The following is a 7,896-nucleotide window of genomic DNA, read 5'->3' as shown; positions in this document are numbered from 1 at the left end:
CTGGACATGATTTGGAAAGGAACACCTGTATATAAGGTCCCACAGTTGACAGTGCATGTCAGAGCAAAAACCAAGCCATGAGGTCGAAGGAATTCTCCATAGATTTCCGAGACAGGATTGTGTCGAGTCACAGATCTAGGGAAGGGTACCAAAAAATGTCTGCAACATTGAATGTCCCCAAGAACACAGTGGCCCCCATCATTCTTAAATGGAAGAAGTTTGGAACCACTAAGACTCTTCCTAGAGCTGGCCGCCCTGCCAAACTGAGCAATCAGGGGAGAAGGGCCTTGATCAGGGAGGTGACCAAGAACCCAATGGTCACTCTGACAGAGCTCCAGATTTCCTCTGTGGAGATGGGAGAACCTTCCAGAAGGACAACCATCTCTGCAGCACTCCACCAATCTGACCTTTATGGTACAGTGGCTAGACGGAAGCCACTCCTCACTAAAAGGCACATGACAGCCCACTTGGAGTTTGCCAAAAGACCCCAAAAGACTCTCAAACCATGAGAAATTGATGAAACCAAGATTGAACTCTTTGGCCTGAAAGCCAAGTGTCACGTCTGGAGGAAACCTGGCACCATCCCTATGGTGAAGCCTGGTGGTGGCAGCATCATGCTTTGGGGATGTTTTTTAGCGGCAGGGACTGGAAGACTAGTCAGGTTTGAGGGAAAGATGAACTGAGCAAAGTACAAAAAGATCCTTGAGGAAAACCTGCTCCAGATCTCTCAGAACCTCAGACTGGGGCGAAGGTTCATCTCCCAACAGCACAACGACCCCATGCACACAGCCAAGACAACGCAAGAGTGGCTTCGAGACAAGTCTCTGAATGTCCTTGAGTGGCCCAGCCAGAGCCCGGACTTGAACCTGATCAAACATCTCATAGAGAGACCTGAAAATAGCTATGCAGCAACACTCCCCATCCAACCTGACAGAGCTTGAGAGGATCTGCAGAGAAGAATGGGAGAAACTCCCCAAATACAGGTATGCCAAGCTTGTAGTGTCATACTGAAGAAGACTCGAGGCTGTAATCGCTGCCATAGGTGCTTCAACAAAGTACTGAGTAAAGGTTCTGAATACTGATGTAAATGTGATATTTCTGGGTTTCATTTTTAATACATTTGCAAAATAATTATTGCTTGGCCATTATGGGGAATTGTGTGTAGATTGAAGAGGGGGGAAAATGATTTCATCTGTTTTAGAATAAGGCTGTAATGTAACAGAACATGAATACTTTCCAAATGCACTGTACCCTACAGACGCTGATAAAAGACCATTGTTGACATTCTTTGAAAAGGGTATGAAGGGGGAGGAGAGGGTACTGGTATATTATTTTACCACAGTCCTTACTGTGACAAATAGCACAATCTGTTGCCATTGTGTACTGCTCCCCCCCCCCCCCCCTCGCCACTATGCCAACAGCAGGTGTGTGATGGCAGGACTGAAAGGGGAGTTCGAGCCCTGGAGCAGAGAACGTAGAGCGGAGGACTCTGGATCTCTGGATGAGCAGCAGATGACATACACACACACACAGACATACACACACACCCAGAGACACACACACACACAGAGACACACACTCAGGGTGAGATGGTGGTGCCAGTAAGACAGCCGTTGACTAACAGATTGCCTGCATCAGATTGAGGGAAAGGGGTAACATACTTTATTCTGTGGAATACGGTTAGCTACCGTTTGATGCTCTACAATACATGGAAATCTGCTGGCAAAGTAGTTGTTTTTCATATCCTTGATGATTTATTTCTGAGTGTTTTGCCTTTGGGTTGATATCAGGGCATGTTCTTTTGTCAAATAATTGTGTGTGTATGTGTGTGTGTGCCTGTGTGCGTGTATGCGTGTGTGCGTGCACGAGTGTGTGTGTTTGTGTTATGAGGGTTGGAGAGGGGTGTTGAGTGTGTAAACCAGTAGGTGGGTTATTACACAACCTAACCCCTCCAGGGGGAACAGCAGTCAATAAACCATCTGCCATCATCAGCAGTCTCCTCTCTCAGCTCCAGCCCAGTTAGTTCTACAGCACAGAGCCCTGATATGACCCTGCTCTCTGGTTTCTTTAGGCCAACAATTCTAGACCCTTGATCAGAGCTATCTGTCTATCAACAAAGGCATGTTCACCTCTCCCTGGTTCAGGCTTAAGATTTCTTTAAACAGTTTAAACTGTTAAGCCTGTGCCTGAGTTTAAAGTGGAGAGTCTCCGGTTGCAGTCATCATACACAGGCTGACTAACTTGTGTTACGCTCACTCACACAGACGTCATGGTCTCACCATGCTGTCTTTCTATTACTACTGCAAAAACATTTACAATACACCCAAATTCTAACCCTAGCTTCATGTCCACACCACTGTTCAACACCAACCCTAAACATGACCCTAACCTAAACCCTAACTTCATGTTCACATCACAGTTCAACCCTAGCCCTAGCAATAAGCCTACACCTAACCCTAGCTTCATGTCCACACTACTGTTCAACAGTAACCCTAGCTTCATGTCCACATCATGGTTCAAGCCTAACCCCAGCCATAACCCTGACACTAACTAACTCCCCTTCCTGATTGGCTTCATCCCAGGTGACTCTGACCACCCCTGTTTGCAATGTTTATGCTGCAATAGTTTATATGTGCTGGGTGTTCAGACTGCTTTATCTGATGTGTGGTCTTCAGCATGTTGCCACTAACCCTGTCTTTCTCTCTCTCTGTTTGTTTCCACTGCAATTGCTGAAGACACCACAGCCCGACGACACCCTGACTTAAGTACAGCTGGTCATGCCGTTGATCCTTCTCCACCTACACCCCCCTCACCATCAACCTCCCCCTTACTGGATCTAAACACAGCCTCTCCTCTCCATCTTATCCCATTGAGTCCAACTGCTATCAAGATCTCTTCTCCATCTTTTTAGGAGAAGTTGTTTTTGTTTTTTTTCCTTGCCACTGTGCTTCAGCCTGCTCTTTGGGTTCTAGGCAGGGTAACTGTGAAGTTGTTTGATATAAACAAAAAAGGCTTTATAAATCAAATTAGATTGATCGATTTTCACTCAATTTCCACCCAGCTGCTGTGTTATTATGACAGTCAATCACCCATCTCTCTTTCCCTCATACTCTTTCATTCTCTCTCTCTCTCTCTCTCTCTCTCTCTCTCTCTCTCTCTCTCTCTCTCTCTCTCCTCTCTCTCTCTCTCTCTCTCTCTCCTCTCTCTCCTCCTCTCTCTCTCTCTCTCTCTCTCTCCTCCTCTCTCTCTCTCCCTCTCTCTCTCTCTCTCTCTCTCTCTCTCTCCTCTCTCCTCTCTCTCCTCTCTCTCTCTCTCTCTCTCTCTCTCTCTCTCTCTCTCTCTCTCTCTCTCTCTCTCTCTCTCTCTCTCTCTCTCTCTCTCTCTCTCTCTCTCGTTCTCCCACTGTTCGAGCCCCATCTTGTGTTAACTCTTAGCCAGGCAGTTTCTGTATCATATGCCCAATGTCATATGTGTGTGTGTTTTTGGTTTTACTAGCCAGAAGTTCTCACAGGGATAGTAAACCATTGAAAGTGGGGGCATTTTGCCGGTCCCTACAAGGATTTTTTTTTATTTTAGGCTTTGGCATTAGGCTTAGGGTTAGAGTTATAATTAGGGTTTGGGTAATGGGTTAGGCTTAGTGTTAGAGCTAGGGTTTGGGGTTAAGGTTACGGTTATGGTTAGGTTAAGGGATAGGGTTAGGGTTAGGGTTAGGGAAATTGTATTTTGAACGGGAATCAATTGTTTGGTCCCCACAAGGATAGTAAAACAAGCATGTGTGTGTGTGTGTGTGTGTGCGTGCATGCACACACACACACACACACACACACATGCTTGTTTGTGTGTGCGTGCATGCATATGTGTGTAACAGTACAACATTTATTTTTAATGCCAGAGGGGGGTTAAGTCAGGTAACACTTGTGTCATCAGTTTGATGGTCTGTTATTGGTGGATCACAGAGTCCCTCAGCGTCTGTGATCTCTTGGGATTTACAACTATAGCACTGCGTACCTGCTCTGATCCCATCGTAGTCTATTCACAGTGACAGACACATTGTACTGTGAAGGCTTGCTCTCTTCACTACAGTACATGCAAGCACACTCAGATGAGCACACACAGACACACACCTACACACCTGTACTGCCTTAAAGCACCAGTGATAGCCCAGATAGTTCATCATTATGTATGAAACCAATATGGCTGGTGATGCTCAGGACAGGACAGGAGAGGAGGGGAAGGGAGTGGAGTTTAGTGGAGAGTAGAGGTACCATACAGGCTAATCATCTTCAGGACACGTCCCGGATGTGTTTTTCTCTTCTGCACACTCACCCCATCCACTGACCTTTACCCCTGATCACCCTCTCTTTCTCTCTCTTCTCTCTGCTCTTCTTTCTTTTGGGACCATGTTACAAGTGGCTCCCAGTGTTCTCCACTCGGAGGAGTGAGACTTTAATATTTTATATTTTTCTTCATATAATCCCCCTTTCCAATGCCCTGCAGCTAGGAGTGACACACCAGCACATGGCACCCTATGAAACATGAGAGAGAGAGAGAGAGAGAGAGAGAGAGAGAGAGAGAGAGAGAGAGAGAGAGAGAGAGAGAGAGAGAGAGAGAGAGAGAGAGAGGAGAGAGAGAGGAGGAGAGAGAGAGAGAGAGAGAGAGAGAGAGAGAGAGAGAGAGAGAGAGAGAGAGAGAGAGAGAGAGAGAGAGAGAGAGAGAGAGAGAGGAAATAGTCTCTTAGGTGTTGTAAAGATAAGGAGTGGTTAGTTGAGGGGAGAGAAAGCAGCCTAATGGACACTTCCTAATGGCAGTAGGACGATTAGTACAGGAAAGACCCAGTACTGACTTATGGGCTACACTCTGCTGGTTCTAATGAACACAACCTGACATGGAGCACACACACAGACACACAGACACACAAACACATAGACATACACACACACACACACACACACACACACACACACACACACACACACACACACACACACACACACACACACACACACACACACACACACACACACACACACACACGCATACACACACACATGAACCTCTCACAACTCAACATGTGTGTGTGTTGTGTGTACACTCTGATGCCTTAATTACTGCATTTTCCTATGACGTTCTGTCCTGAGACTTGGCTCTAGCACAGCTCTGTCTCTCTACAGGGATTTTCCTCTGTCTTCATTAAGGAGAACATCAGGTGCAAATTAGAAAAATAACTTGTGCCTAATATAAACATGGCCCTTTGCCAAACACAGTAACTGTGTGTGTGCGTCTGTCTGCCTGTCCACTTGCTCATTGGCCAAACTCTGTCTGTGACCTCCATCTGGTGGTGAGACATGACTGGTGCAGGGAGGAGCAGGGAGAGGATTGGGGAAAGATGGCAATATTGAACTTGAACCAGGCATATGGGAGCAGGCATGGGTGCACAGGTCCAGTCCTCAAGGGCTGCAGATCTGCAGAGTTGTATCTGCCTTCGAATCAGGGAGTGATTTCTGGTAGGACTGATGCTAAATCAGGTGTGTCTTCTTTAAAATCCTATGCACCTTCAAAACACTTCAAACCGTTTCAGTGACTGTAACCTGGTGGTGAGAGTTGACGGGTGCAAGGAGGACTGTTAATCCATCCAAACCCCTATACTCCTTATCATATCAGATGACTACACACCACATACACCAGACCCTACCTCAGCCCCCCGGGGGGGATGAGGAGATATGGGGGGTAGCATGGGCTAGTGTGGGGGATTTGGGGGTGACGGAGGGGCTCAGGGGTAGTTAGATAATCAGTGGTGTCTAATGACCCCTCCAGAGAGACTGCTTCTAATCCTCTACACCTCAGGGAGCTGCCGGGGCTGCCGCACGCACGCACACACACACACACACACACACACACACACACACACACACACACACACACACACACACACACACACACACACACACACACACACACACACACACATACACACACACACACACACACACACACACACACACACACACATAGAGAGGGCCCCCTTTCCACATCTGTGGATGAGGTCCTTTGTTGCAACATGGGGCCAGGCTGCCTAATCACCCCAACCACAAACAGTAATGTGTGTGTGTGTGTGCGTCCGTCCATCCATGCATGTGTGATCATTATATTGTGTCTGTATTTTCACACATCAGACAAACACTTCCATCCAGGCCCACACCACACACATTATCAATGACAACCTCAACTCGACACGGTCATGTGGGTGTGATCACTTCCCCAATGTGTCCTAATGTGTAGAACACCTAACAGTAGCACATTGGTGATGAGAAGGGCTAGGATGGAGTAATAGAGGTTTTGATACAGAATGAGGCCAATGATAGGAAAGAGACAGTGGTGAGGCTGAGAGACAAGACAATAGGGGCTAGAGGGAGGGAAGTGTGGTTTTAGAGAGACAAGGGGTAAGGCTATTAGACATTGTGACATCACTTTAACATCTATGGAAAGCGAGAGCAGATTTTTCTAAATGACCTAATTAGTGGTTTGGAACGTCAGCTAATCAATGCAGCTGCAAGGGTGGAGGGGCTGGAGGAGCTGGAGGAGCTGGAGGGCTGGAGGAGCTGGAGGGATGGAGGGTGGAGGAGCTGGAGGGATGGAGGGTGGAGGAGCTGGAGGGATGGAGGAGCTGGAGGGATGGAGGAGCTGGAGGGATGGAGGAGCTGGAGGGATGGAGGGATGAGGGTGGAGGGTTGAGAGTGGAGGAGCTGGAGGGATGGAGGGATGAGGGTGGAGAGTGGAGGAGCTGGAGGGATGGAGGGTGGAGGAGCTGGAGGGATGGAGGAGCTGGAGGGATAGAGGGTGGAGGGTGGAGGGTGGAGGGTAGAGAGTGGAGGAGCTGGAGGGATGGAGGGTGGAGGAGCTGGGGGGATGGAGGAGCTGAAAGGATAGAGGGATGAGGGTCGAGGGTGGAGAGTGGAGGAGCTGGAAGAATGGAGGGATGGAGGGTGGAGGAGCTGGAGGAGCTGGAGGGATGGAGGGGTAGAGCAGTGGTGGGGACATTGTGACTGGCTGTCCGCGCGCAAGCATGCACGTACGCATACACAATCTGGTTTGGTGTATGTTATGAGGCTATGGGGCCCACACTTTCTGTGTGTCTACTATGGAACACCTACATAGTTTGATTGATGTTGTTGTTTACCCATATATTTGTTTTAACCTTTTATGCAATAGAGGGCGCTGTCCCATTTGTATGAAATAAACAAGGGTTAGGCAGTGTCAGTTATTTACTGCAGTGAATCATTACTCTCTTCTGCTATAGATTTGAATCAGCTTGAGTGCCATTGTAATATGAAAACAAATGATGAATACTAAAGAGAGTTCACCAGCTGTCTTCTTTTATGGTAAAGATCTCGACCATATTTCCAAGCAATGCGTTACAACAAATTCCATGAAATGTTTAAGAAGTTAGAAAAGCAGATATCCTCCATAAATTTCATGTCATGCTTTTATATATTTTTTCTATTTTTTTTATAATCTCAAAATCTAATTAAGTAGTACCTTACTGTGATTGTTTTCAATTAAAATGGTAAAATAATAATAATAATAATAATAATATCTTAGCAAAGAGCAACTTCTCAAGCAAGATTGTTTTAGGTCTGTCTGTGAGTGGTCTGAGTTGGGAGGGGGAAACTGAAAACTATCTGTTATGGCACAAAGATTTGGAACTCTCTTTTTTATTGACTATTAATGGTGTTGTCACCAGGCAGGCCAAACTCCATTCCACCAAAACAGGCTGAAATTTCAGTCGGTCTTTTCAAACAGCTCTTACACTAAAAGGGAATTATCATAATTGTATGTTTTCACAGTATTGTTCCAACCACATAGTGTGGAAATATATATATATAAATCATGTTTTTG

This window comes from Salvelinus fontinalis, chromosome 2 (genome assembly GCF_029448725.1).
Source record: "Salvelinus fontinalis isolate EN_2023a chromosome 2, ASM2944872v1, whole genome shotgun sequence".
Classification (NCBI taxonomy): Eukaryota; Metazoa; Chordata; class Actinopteri; order Salmoniformes; family Salmonidae; genus Salvelinus; species Salvelinus fontinalis.
Note: the sequence above shows the minus strand (reverse complement) of the source record.